A 13945-nucleotide genomic window follows, 5' to 3' on the forward strand; every position below is an offset into this window, starting at 1 on the left:
TCCTCTATGAGCACAACGTCATCATGGTCAGACAAGAGAAATGAGTATCTCTCAGGCTGACGACGTACCCTATCAGACCTGCGAAGAGGTATGTCTACTTGAACTGGTTGTTGTTCCTCAACTCCTTGTGGAACAACATCATCCACAACACTTTGTGGTTCCAGTTCAATTTCCATCGAGGCATCAGTGCTATTATTCGCATCTTGAACTTCTTCAAGATCGAACGCGCTCCCACTAGTCTTTCTAGAAACAAAGTCCCTTTCTAGAAAGACCCCAGTCTTTACCACAACTACCTTGTGCTGACTGGGAAAGTAGAAGTAATATCCCTTAGTTTCCTTGGGATATCCAATAAAGTAGCACTTGTCAGATTTGGGTCCTAACTTGTCTGAGACTTGACGTCGAACGTAAGCCTCACAACCCCAAATCCTCATGAAAGGCACCTAGGCATCTTTCCCAGTCCATATCCTATATGGTGTCTTTATCACGGCCTTAGATGGAACTCGGTTGAGTATAAAAGCTGCCGTATCTAGAGCATAGCCCCAAAGGTATGTCGGAAGATTTGTGTGACTCATCATAGATCGTACCATATCTAATAAGGTACGATTCCTCCTTTCGGATACACCATTCCACTGTGGTGTTCTAGGAGGAGTGAGTTGGGATAGAATCCCACACTCAGCTAGGTAGTCACGAAACTCATGGCTAAGGTATTCTCCGCCTCGATCTGATCGAAGTATCTTAATACTCTTGCCAAGCTGGTTCTGTACTTCATTCTTGAATTCTTTGAACTTTTCAAAGGATTCAGACTTATGTGTCATCAAGTACACATAACCATATCTACTGAAGTCATCAGTAAATGTGATGAACTACCTGTAACCACCTCTAGCAGCGACATTGAAAGGGCCACATACATCACTATGTATAAGTCCTAACAAATCAGCCGCTCTCTCGCTGTGCCCACTAAAGGGAGTCTTGGTCATCTTGCCTTGTAGGCATGACTCGCATATCTCATATGATTCAAAATCAAATGAGTCCAGCAAACCATCCTTATGGAACTGGGATAAGCGCTTGTCATTTATATGACCTAAGCGACAGTGTTAGAGGTAGGTTTGGTTCAGGTCATTTGACTTGAACCTCTTGGTATTTATGTTATAGATAGGGCTTTCAAGGTCTAGAATATAGAGTCCGTTTATCAGAGGTGCACTACAATAGAACATATCGTTTAAATAGATAGAACAACATTTGTTCTTTATTGTAAACGAGAAACCTTTCTTGTCCAAACAAGAAACTGATATAATGTTCTTAGTTAATGCAGGCATATAACAACAATCATCTAATTCTAGTACAAGCTCAGAGGGTAGAGATAGATAGTAAGTTCCTACAGTAATAGCAGCAACCCGTGCTCCATTGCCTTCTCGTAGGTCTACCTCACCCTTCGTCAATGCCCTGCTATTTCTCAGCGCTTGTACATTAGTACAAATGTGCGAAGCACATCCGGTATCTAATACCCACGATGAAGAAATAGAGAGGTTGACTTCTATAACATGTATACCTGAAGTAGAAATCTTATTTCTCTTCTTCTTAAGATCTTCCAGGTATTCTTTGGAGTTCCTCTTCCAGTGCCTTGCTTGTACTTGATATAGGTGACAAAGATGTTCAACCATATCGTAAGCGCCCATCAACTCATGTTGCTTCTGAAGCTCAGAGTTCATGGTCGCGAGCATAAGACAGGACACATCTAATGCGTCATCTTGAAGCTTCTCGTAAGCATCTCGGTCTGCTCGCGTGGCAGTGGCAGGAGGAGCCTCCAGAATGGGCTGCTCCAGAATGTACAGTTTACATTCTTAGGTGAGAACTATTCTCAGGTTCCTGTACCAGTCCAGGAAATTTGCTTCGTTGAGCTTGTCCTTCTTAAGGACAGATCGCAGAGAGAAATTGTTCGTATTTGACGTCATGGTTATCTACAACAGAAATAAATGCAGAAATAAATATCATATTCTTTTAAATCATTTAATTATGCCTTTAACTAAATGATGCTCCCACTGAATTCTATAATTCATGTGGGACAAGATCCACATCATACTAACCCTTGAGTTAGCTTTGGCTAATACGCCCAAGACTTAGTATGATCGGTAGGTAACGATTACCAATTACATCTCTATGCAACTCTTATTTATAGGATCAAAATTCGCATTTATATTAAAACTCGAGTTAGCTTTGGCTAATACGCCCGAGAGTTAATATATATGTGATTTTGACCTATCTTTCCAACCGTTGGAAGAATGCCTATAGTTGTACTCGATCCAACCGAGTTAACTAGTTACTCAATCTAATTGAGTTGAACTCACCCATGCGTTGATAGGCGGGACCAAAATTGTCCCTCCGTACCCTACCAAGATAGTATGTGTTGCTCTGCTTTGGCAGATTCAACAACAACATGCGATCGAGGTAGTGGTAGGTATCACGGCATGGTAGACATTACGAGTTGACACGATTTAGATCTAATCTAAACGATGATGCGTATCAAATACTTGATTTAGATCTAATCTAATCGTGGGGTGCATCATGTGCACGATTTAGATCTAATCTAATCGCTAGGCACTAATTAACTACTTAATTAAACATGCATCACATACATATAAGCAATTAATTAAATAATTTTGTGATTATGTCATGGCCCTACTACGATCTTCTCAAGCCAATGAGAAGATCGGATGGTCAACCTAAGGTCAATAGCTTCTCAAGTTTCTTCCTTTGACCACCTTGTGTTGCACGCGCCCTCCTCGTAACTCCGTCTCGTGTGGACCTTCCACCGCTTCAAAATTTACATTACATTTTGAAACTCGAGTTACATTCGAGTCTAAATATAATTTACAACCAGAATATAAGAGAAAGGCACGACGCGCAGGTCGTGAAAATAAAATAAAATAAAAATAAATACAGCACGCACATCACATAACGGTACGCAGGTCGTATTATGAATTACAACACATTTTCAAATCCAATTTGGGTCATTTGGGCCATAACTATCACAAAATTAATATATAATTCAAAATTATATATGTAACACCCACGAATTTCTTAAGCTAAGTATGTGAAGATTTAAGATAAAACCAAAAATATATAAAAGAAAAGGAATTGGTCAAGGATTGAACCTTGAACCTTTTTAAGCTAAGGATTATGGAATTACCACTAGGCCATCATAATTTATTGTTAAAGGAGGAATGGAAATTCTAGATAAAGTTAAGAGCATGATAAAAAGAAGGAAGCAAGAAAAAATTCAATTAGCTTTCTTTCTCCTTCTCTTGATTAAGAAGAAAACAAGAAAAAGACAAATTGTCTTCTTCTCCTTCCTTCTCCTTTAGTTTTCGTGGGATGATGAGATGAGGGATTTGGAGAGTAAAAGGGGATGAATGAAGACATTTCTTCATCATTAAGAGAATAAGGGATGAGTTAAGAAGAAGGGAAGGCAAAGTTTCTTTTTGCTTCTTACTCCCACCTAGCATAAGAGGAAAAACAAAGAAGGGATTTCATTTTTTTTTCTTCCCTTTCCTCACCATTGTCGTGACCTAGAGCATCCCCTCTCCCCTTTCCGAAAATCCAACTAAGGTTTTCTCCCTAAGAAAACCAAACCACAAGAAGGGATCCTCAAGATCTATCTCTCACAAGCAAGAGAAGCAAACGGGAGCACTAGAAGGAGAAGCTCTCTTCTTCCTCTTCACAAAAGGGTATCTTCTCTTAGGGAAAAGACCAAGCAAGAGGATGTGAGTATCCCCTCACCTGTGGTACAAGTTGTTATATGATTTTGTTCGAGTTTAGATGGATTAACAACCTAGGGTTTCTTTTGGAAACTTTCGGCCATGACACTTTGTAAGGCTTATGGAAGCTCAAAACCAAAACCAACATGCTTAAGTTTTTTCTCATGATATGCTATGAATATGACCTTGATATTTCATGCTTGTATATGGCTTGGAGTTAGGTAAGAACCCACCTTAGGGTTCGGCCATGAAGAGACTTAAAACTCTAGAGAAGCTCAACTTAAAGACTAACATGCTTATGATCTCTTCTATGATATGATATGAATAATTGCTTGATGTGTTATACTTGTATGTTGCTTGGAAATTTGTAGAACCTCACCTTAGGGTTTCGGCCATGAAGGGATTAAATACCTTAGGGAGGCTCAACCTCAAATCTAGCTTGATTATGATTTACCTTATGATGGGATATGGAGATAACTTGATGCACTTGTGATTTCATGTTGTTTAGGGTTAGGTTTTCACATGGTGAACTTTCGGCCAAAATGAAATGTAGGGCTTAGGCAAGCCTAAATTCAACCCTAACATGTTTATGTTCTTCTCTATGATATGCTATGAAAGTTATAGGGTATTCACATGCTTGTATTTGGTTGAAAAATCCTAGAAGAAGCATCAAGTATGAAGTTTCCCATAATATGTTATGAATGTTCCCTTGATGTTTTATACTTGTATGTTGCTTGGAACTAGTAGAACCATACCTTAGGGTTTCGGTCATGAAGGGATTAATTACCTTAGGGAGGCTCAACCTCAAATCTAGCTTGCTTATGATTTACCTTATGATAGGATATGAAGATAACATAATGCACTTATGATTTCATGTGGTTTAGAGTTAGGTTTTCACATGGTGAACTTTCGGCCAAAAATGAAATGTAGGGCTTAGGCAAGCCTAAATTCAACCCTAACATGTTTATGTTCTTCTCCATGATATGCTATGAAATTTATAGGGTATTCACATGCTTGTGTTTGGTTGAAAAAAAAACTTAGAGTCACATTGATGGCATTCGGCCACCTATGAATTTGTGGACTTAGGAAGCTTGAAACTTAAACTCATTATGCTCATGTGGTTGCCTATAATAAATGCATGGAAATTGTTTAGGGTTCACATGTTTACATGCTATTTGTAACCAGATTTTTGGACCTTGTATGTTTCGGCCAGATGTGGATTTTTAAACCTAGGAAGCATAGAACCTAAATCAAATATGCTTATGATGTTCTTTATGATAAATGTTATGGAAATGAATTAGAGTTCATATGCTTGTATGATTTCATTCAACCTAGGTGAGCCTATGCATGTTTCGGCCACCCTTAGTTGGTTGAGGATTGAGACCAAATTATGACTCATTATGTGCTTCACTTTGTCATGATATGAATTAGGAGAAGTTAACTCGTGATCCATGCATGATTATGTGTTCTTTTCCTTCTATGATATATTATATATACTCGTTTAAGTATGCTTATGAATCATGCATGAGAATGATACCTATGTTGGCTATGTGCCCAAATGTGATGGCTACGTGCCCAAATATGATGGCTATGTGCCCAAGACGAGTATGATGGCTATGTGCCCAAGTATGCATGGCTATGTGCCCATTTATGCATACCTTATGAATGACATGAATGACATGAACATGATATGCTATGAATGACATGAACGTGATATGCTATGAATGACATGAACATGATATGCTATGAATGACATAGACATTATATGCTATGAATGACATGAATATGATATGCTATGAATGACATGAATATGTTATGCAATGATAAAGATATGATATGACATGTATTTTACTTTGAATGACTTGTACCAAAAGGGTGGGCTCCTTATGCGCCCCTAGGTCGAATTACGGGCCTAGTAAAGGGTGGGCTCATTACGTGCCCCTAGGTCGAGCTACGGGCCTAGTTTCCTAGTGGGTTCAAGACTAGCTACCTTGAGTCTACTTAGGATGCACGCATTTATGTATGTATGTGGTACTAAGTCGGGCCCCTCTCATGTTGAGATTATTTTTAAGTACTATATGATATTGTTTTAAGACATTTCACATATGACATAAATCATATTTTGAAAGGCATATTGCACATGACATTACCCATGTTTTAAAGGACATCTTACATCCATGCTTACGATATGATATGAAATAATGTTTACAGTTATGCTATGATATGGATGCCTTGATGTTATGAAAAGAAATGTCATGATGCTTTTACTTATGCTATGATATGATCTATGTCATGCTATGATGATTACTTATGCTATGATATGATCTATGCCATGCTATGATGATTACTTATGCTAAGATATGATCTATGTCATGCTACGATGATTACTTATGCTATGATATGATCTATGTCATGCCATGATGATTACTTATGCTATGATATGATCTATGCCATGCTATGATGTTCACTTATGCTATGATATGATTCATGCCATGATATGATGTTACGTATACCATGATAGGATTTATGCCACGATATGTTGTTTACTTTATGTTAGGATATTGTGAAAATTATGCCATGATATGATGTGTTTATAATTGTATGATGATATGAGCGTCATTTATTCTATGATGTATGATATGATGATTTTATATGATATGTTGGCTTTTGTGAGTAGGAAAGGATCTCACTAAGCCTTGAATGCTTACAGATACTTTTCCTTGTACCACAGATAAAAGTAAAGGATGGATAAACTAGAGGAGCAGCAAGAAGGGGCAAGAGATGTGTGATGGTGACTTGGCTAAAGAAATAAAATGACCTGCTTAAGTGAACTTATGAATAATATGTTATTTTATGTTGATGTCTTTCATGATTCCCTATGCGTGTGTTAGAAATGAATAATATGACTTTTTAAGTTGAACCATGCTATTTCATACTCATATGCTTAGTATGATTTTTAGAAAAAAAAAAAAAGAATATGCTTCCGCTGTATGTATGTTTATGTATGCTAAGTCAAAGAAAGTAGCCCCGCCCTCACTAGGCAGGAGTGGGTAAAAGGGCGGGTGTTATAGGTTGGTATCAGAGCCAAGTTAGTCATTTCACTACACACATCAAGCCTCCATCCTGCCGCTCCAAGTAAGAATTTTCTGTGCTTACTTTATTTTATGCCTGATATGTTTATTAAGTATACATGCCTATCTTGTTGTTATATTTATAATTTTAGTCTAGGGATATATGATGGTAGGATAGGATTGACGATAACATATGCTAGGTCGTGTTAAGAATGATAACCACCTTATGTTAGTCTAGTTAGGAACGATAATGACTTATGTTAGCATTGTTGTTATTTATGAAGATAATCATGGCTACTAGAAGACGCGGTGGCAGACCCGATGAGACAGTGACTCCACCAGACCTGACCCAGGTAATCACAGACCTCCAGCGTCAGATCACCGAACAACAATAATTGATCACTACTCTGATAGATCAGCAGGGATATCCGGTCACCCCGCCAGCAAATCAAAACACTATGCCCGTCATACCTACAGCCGCCCCGGTGCCACTAGTAGCCCCTGTTCCAGTAGTCCGACAGGAGACTTATTTGATACAGTGGCTGAGACTAAAGCCGAAGAATTTTACGGGTACATGTGAGCCATGGGACGCCCAGGCCTGGTTCAAGACGGTGGAAAATATCGTAGAACTGCTGGACTGGCCCATACCAGAAAAGATCAAGTGCGTGTCTTTCTGTTTTTCCGGAGACGCAAGGATGTGGTGGGAAAGAGTTAAGGCCAAGAGACAAGTCAATCTGATGAACTGGGCAGATTTCGAAGCAGAGTTTCTGGAGGAATATTTTCATATGCGAGTGACAAATCGGCATTATGACGAGTTCACCTAGTTCCGGCAAGGCGATTTATCAGTTAGTGATGTCGCGAAGCGCTTCAACCACCTCGCACGCCTATGTCCAGAGTTGGTCAGCACGGAAAGAGAACGGGTCAAACTAATGTTGAAGATGCTCCGACCTGAAATAGCTTTGAATGTGGCCAGCGGAGTAATAGACCGCAAACCACGGAAGAGCTAGTCAGCAGTGCCTTGATCACCGAGCATTATCAAAAGGCGATGAACGAAGGAAAGAGTCTGGCACAGACGAAAGGACAGAAATCGCAGAGTACCAAGACGAACTGGAAAGGAAATTCCGCTGGAAAAAGAAAACAATGGAACAACAGTAAAAGTGGTCCAGCAAATAAGCAGCCGAGGTACCCTCTGTGTGCCACTTGTGGAAAGCAGCATTCCGGAGTATGTTACCAGGGTACGAGAAAGTGCTACAATTATGGACAGGAAGGACATATGGTCAGAGACTGCCCTACCCGGTTCCAGGTACCATCTCAGCAGAATGACCAGAATAGGAGTACCCCCGCACAGCTCTGGAAAGGACTCTGATTAGCCAAGGGAGATTAGAAGCCCCACCAGTGACGACGAATGCCAGGGTTTTCTCTCTCACCAAGGAGGACGTGGCGAGTGCTTCTACAGTAGTCACAGGTCAGCTATCTATTTTCAGTCAGTATGCTACTGTATTATTTGATACTAGAGCAACCCACTCGTTTGTCTCCACACCCTTCACGAAAAAGTTAGAAGTGCCACCACAAGTCATAAATGGCAAATTCTTAACAACCTTGCCTTCGGGAGAAGTGATGCCTTCTGATCAGATGCTGCGAGCCGTGCCTATCCTAATCGCAGACATAGAACTCTACTGCGATCTGATAATACTCGACATGCAGGATTTTGATATTATACTAGGCATGGATTTCCTGAGCAAGTACGGCGCTTCAATCGAGTGCCGTAAAAGAAAAGTAGTCTTCCAACCGGAAGCCGAATTGAAGTTCGAGTTTATTGGGGAGCAACGGGAAAAGATGTGTTACGGGATCGGAATCATTTCAGAAAGGCTCTCTACTCTGATGATAGCACCAACGCTGTTTGACGACATATTGGAGAAGCAAGGTCGCGACCCGAGCACCCAAAGGATCAAGCAAGAGGTGCTAGAAGGAAAGGATAACGGATTTCGTATCGCTGATAATGGAGTACTCTATCTCCGAGATCGGTTATGTATACCCGATGACCCAGAGTTGCGGAAAAGTATATTTGCGGAATCTCACGCAACACCTTATGCGATGCATCCAGGATCCACCAAAATGTACCAAGATTTGAAGAAGAATTCTGGTGGTTCGGCATGAAAAGAGATGTGGCTCAGTATGTCAGTTCTTGCCTGACTTGCCAGAAGGTCAAAGCAGAACATCAGAGACCTGGAGGGTTACTGCAGCCAATTCAGATTCCCGAATGGAAATGGGAAGACATTTCTATGGATTTCATCTCGGGACTACCCAAGACAACAAATGGGTATGATGCTATATGGGTAATTGTGGACAGACTGACGAAGTCCGCACACTTTTTAGCAATCAAGATGACATATTCAAAAAAGCAATTAGCCCAATTATATGTTAAGGAAGTTATCAAATTACATGGGATTCCTAAGACCATTATTTCTGACAGAGATGGTCGCTTTATCTCACATTTTTGGGAATGTGTTCAGAAGGCTCTTGGCACAAGGCTATTGTTCAATACTGCCTTCCACCCTCAGACTGACGGACAAATAGAAAGGGTGAACCAAGTGCTAGAGGACATGTTACGAGCTTGCGCTTTAGACTTCAAAGGGAGTTGGTGCCGATATTTATGTTTGGCGGAATTTTCTTATAATAATAGCTACCAAACTACCATTGGAATGGCGCCTTACGAAGCCCTGTATGGAAGGAAATGTAGGTCACCTATATGCTGGTACGAAGGTGGGGAAAAGAAAGAAATGGGGCTCCGAACGGATTTCATCGATGACACCACCCGAGCTATACAGAATATTCGTCAGAGAATAGAAACTGCTCAGAGCCGACAAAAGAGCTATGCCGACAAACGGCGTAGGCTGTTAGAATTCAGTATCAGAGACTCGGTATTTCTCAAGGTAGCTCCGATGAAAGGAATAATGAGATTTGGGAAGAAGAGCAAGCTAAGTCCACGATATGTGGGACCATATCGGATACTGAAAAGAGTGGGTCAAGTGGCATACGAGCTAGAGCTGCCCCAGGAGATGGCAGCCATTCACAACGTATTTCACGTCTATATGCTCAAGAAGTGTATTTCCAGTACAGATCAAGTGATTGAGCCACAGACAGTACAAGTTCAAGAGGACCTAAGTTATGATATTAAACCCATCCAAATACTGGATAGAGGAGTCAAAAGGTTAAGGAACAAAGAAGTACCTTTAGTAAAAGTCATATGACAAAATCAACGGTTCGATGAGGCAACCTGGGAACGTGAGGACGATATGAAACAAAAGTACCCGGAGCTATTCTAAAGTTCGAGGATGAACTTTCTATGAGGTATGGGGTACTGTAACACCCACGAATTTCTTAAGCAAAGTATGTGAAGATTTAAGATAAAACCAAAAATATATAAAAGAAAAGGAATTGGTCAAGGATTGAACCTTGAACCTTTTTAAGCTAAGGATTATGGAATTACCACTAGGCCATCATAATTTATTGTTAAAGGAGGAATGGAAATTCTAGATAAAGTTAAGAGCATGATAAAAAGAAGGAAGCAAGAAAAAATTCAATTAGCTTTCTTTCTCCATCTCTTGATTAAGAAGAAAACAAGAAAAAGACAAATTGTCTTCTTCTCCTTCCTTCTCCTTTAGTTTTCGTGGGATGATGAGATGAGGGATTTGGAGAGTAAAAGGGGATGAATGAAGACATTTCTTCATCATTAAGAGAATAAGGGATGAGTTAAGAAGAAGGGAAGGCAAAGTTTCTTTTTGCTTCTTACTCCCACCTAGCATAAGAGGAAAAACAAAGAAGGGATTTCATTTTTCTTCCCTTTCCTCACCATTGTCGTGACCTAGAGCATCCCCTCTCCCCTTTCCGAAAATCCAACTAAGGTTTTCTCCCTAAGAAAACCAAACCACAAGAAGGGATCCTCAAGATCTATCTCTCACAAGCAAGAGAAGCAAACGGGAGCACTAGAAGGAGAAGCTCTCTTCTTCCTCTTCACAAAGGGTATCTTCTCTTAGGGAAAAGACCAAGCAAGAGGATGTGAGTATCCCCTCACCTGTGGTACAAGTTGTTATATGATTTTGTTCGAGTTTAGATGGATTAACAACCTAGGGTTTCTTTTGGAAACTTTCGGCCATGACACTTTGTAAGGCTTATGGAAGCTCAAAACCAAAACCAACATGCTTAAGTTTTTTCTCATGATATGCTATGAATATGACCTTGATATTTCATGCTTGTATATGGCTTGGAGTTAGGTAAGAACCCACCTTAGGGTTCGGCCATGAAGAGACTTAAAACTCTAGAGAAGCTCAACTTAAAGACTAACATGCTTATGATCTCTTCTATGATATGATATGAATAATTGCTTGATGTGTTATACTTGTATGTTGCTTGGAAATTTGTAGAACCTCACCTTAGGGTTTCGGCCATGAAGGGATTAAATACCTTAGGGAGGCTCAACCTCAAATCTAGCTTGATTATGATTTACCTTATGATGGGATATGGAGATAACTTGATGCACTTGTGATTTCATGTTGTTTAGGGTTAGGTTTTCACATGGTGAACTTTCGGCAAAAATGAAATGTAGGGCTTAGGCAAGCCTAAATTCAACCCTAACATGTTTATGTTCTTCTCTATGATATGCTATGAAAGTTATAGGGTATTCACATGCTTGTATTTGGTTGAAAAATCCTAGAAGAAGCATCAAGTATGAAGTTTCCCATAATATGTTATGAATGTTCCCTTGATGTTTTATACTTGTATGTTGCTTGGAACTAGTAGAACCATACCTTAGGGTTTCGGTCATGAAGGGATTAATTACCTTAGGGAGGCTCAACCTCAAATCTAGCTTGCTTATGATTTACCTTATGATAGGATATGAAGATAACATAATGCACTTATGATTTCATGTGGTTTAGAGTTAGGTTTTCACATGGTGAACTTTCGGCTAAAATGAAATGTAGGGCTTAGGCAAGCCTAAATTCAACCCTAACATGTTTATGTTCTTCTCCATGATATGCTATGAAATTTATAGGGTATTCACATGCTTGTGTTTGGTTGAAAAAAAAACTTAGAGTCACATTGATGGCATTCGGCCACCTATGAATTTGTGGACTTAGGAAGCTTGAAACTTAAACTCATTATGCTCATGTGGTTGCCTATAATAAATGCATGGAAATTGTTTAGGGTTCACATGTTTACATGCTATTTGTAACCAGATTTTTGGACCTTGTATGTTTCGGCCAGATGTGGATTTTTAAACCTAGGAAGCATAGAACCTAAATCAAATATGCTTATGATGTTCTTTATGATAAATGTTATGGAAATGAATTAGAGTTCATATGCTTGTATGATTTCATTCAACCTAGGTGAGCCTATGCATGTTTCAGCCACCCTTAGTTGGTTGAGGATTGAGACCAAATTATGACTCATTATGTGCTTCACTTTGCCATGATATTAATTAGGAGAAGTTAACTCGTGATCCATGCATGATTATGTGTTCTTTTCCTTCCATGATATATTATATATGCTCGTTTAAGAATGCTTATGAACCATGCATGAAAATGATACCTATGTTGGCTATGTGCCCAAATGTGATGGCTACGTGCCCAAATATGATGGCTATGTGCCCAAGACGAGTATGATGGCTATGTGCCCACTATGTGCCCATTTATGCATACCTTACGAATGACATGAATGACATGAACATGATATGCTATGAATGACATGAACGTGATATGCTATGAATGACATGAACATGATATGCTATGAATGACATAGACATTATATGCTATGAATGACATGAATATGATATGCTATGAATGACATGAATATGTTATGCAATGATAAAGATATGATATGACATGTATTTTACTTTGAATGGCTTGTACCAAAAGGGTGGGCTCCTTATGCGCCCCTAGGTCGAATTACGGGCCTAGTAAAGGGTGGGCTCCTTACGTGCCCCTAGGTCGAGCTACGGGCCTAGTTTCCTTGTAGGTTCAAGACTAGCTACCTTGGGTCTACTTAGGATGCGCGCATTTATGTATGTATATGGTTCTAAGCCGGGCCCCTCTCATGTTGAGATTATTTTTAAGTACTATATGATATTATTTTAAGACATTTCACACATGACATAAATCATGTTTTGAAAGGCATATAGCACATGACATTACCCATGTTTTAAAGGACATCTTGCATCCATGCTTACGATATGATATGAAATAATGCTTACAGTTATGCTATGATATGATGCCTTGATGTTATGAAAATAAATGTCATGATACTTTCACTTATGCTATGATATGATTCATGCCATGATATGATGTTTACTTATGCTATGATATGATCTATGCCATGCTATGATGTTTACTTATGCTATGATATGATCTATGCCATGCTATGATTATTACTTATGCTATGATATGATCTATGCCATGCTACGATGATTACTTATGCTATGATATGATCTATGTCATGCCATGATGATACTTATGCTATGATATGATATATGTCATGTTATGATGTTCACTTATGCTATAATATGAATTATGCCATGATATGATGTTACGTATACCATGATAGGATTTATGCCACGATATGTTGTTTACTTTATGTTAGGATATTGTGAAAATTATGTCATGATATGATGTGTTTATAATTGTATGATGATATGAGCGTCATTTATTCTATGATGTATGATATGATGATTTTATATGATATGTTGGCTTTTGTGAGTAGGAAAGGATCTCACTAAGCCTTGAGTGCTTACAGATACTTTTCCTTGTACCACAGATAAAGGTAAAGGATGGATAAACTAGAGCAGCAGGAAGGGGCAAGAGATGTTTGATGGTGACTTGGCTAAAGAAATAAAATGACCTGCTTAAGTGAACTTATGAATAATATGTTATTTTATGTTGATGTCTTTCATGATTCCCTATGCGTGTGTTAGAAATGAATAATATGACTTTTTAAGTTGAACCATGCTATTTCATACTCATATGCTTAGTATGATTTTTAGAAAAAAAAAAAAAAAGAATATGCTTCCGCTGTATGTATGTTTATGTATGCTAAGTCAAAGAAAGTAACCCCGCCCTCACTAGG

Source organism: Zingiber officinale, chromosome 1B, assembly GCF_018446385.1.
Source record: "Zingiber officinale cultivar Zhangliang chromosome 1B, Zo_v1.1, whole genome shotgun sequence".
Lineage (NCBI taxonomy): Eukaryota > Viridiplantae > Streptophyta > Magnoliopsida > Zingiberales > Zingiberaceae > Zingiber > Zingiber officinale.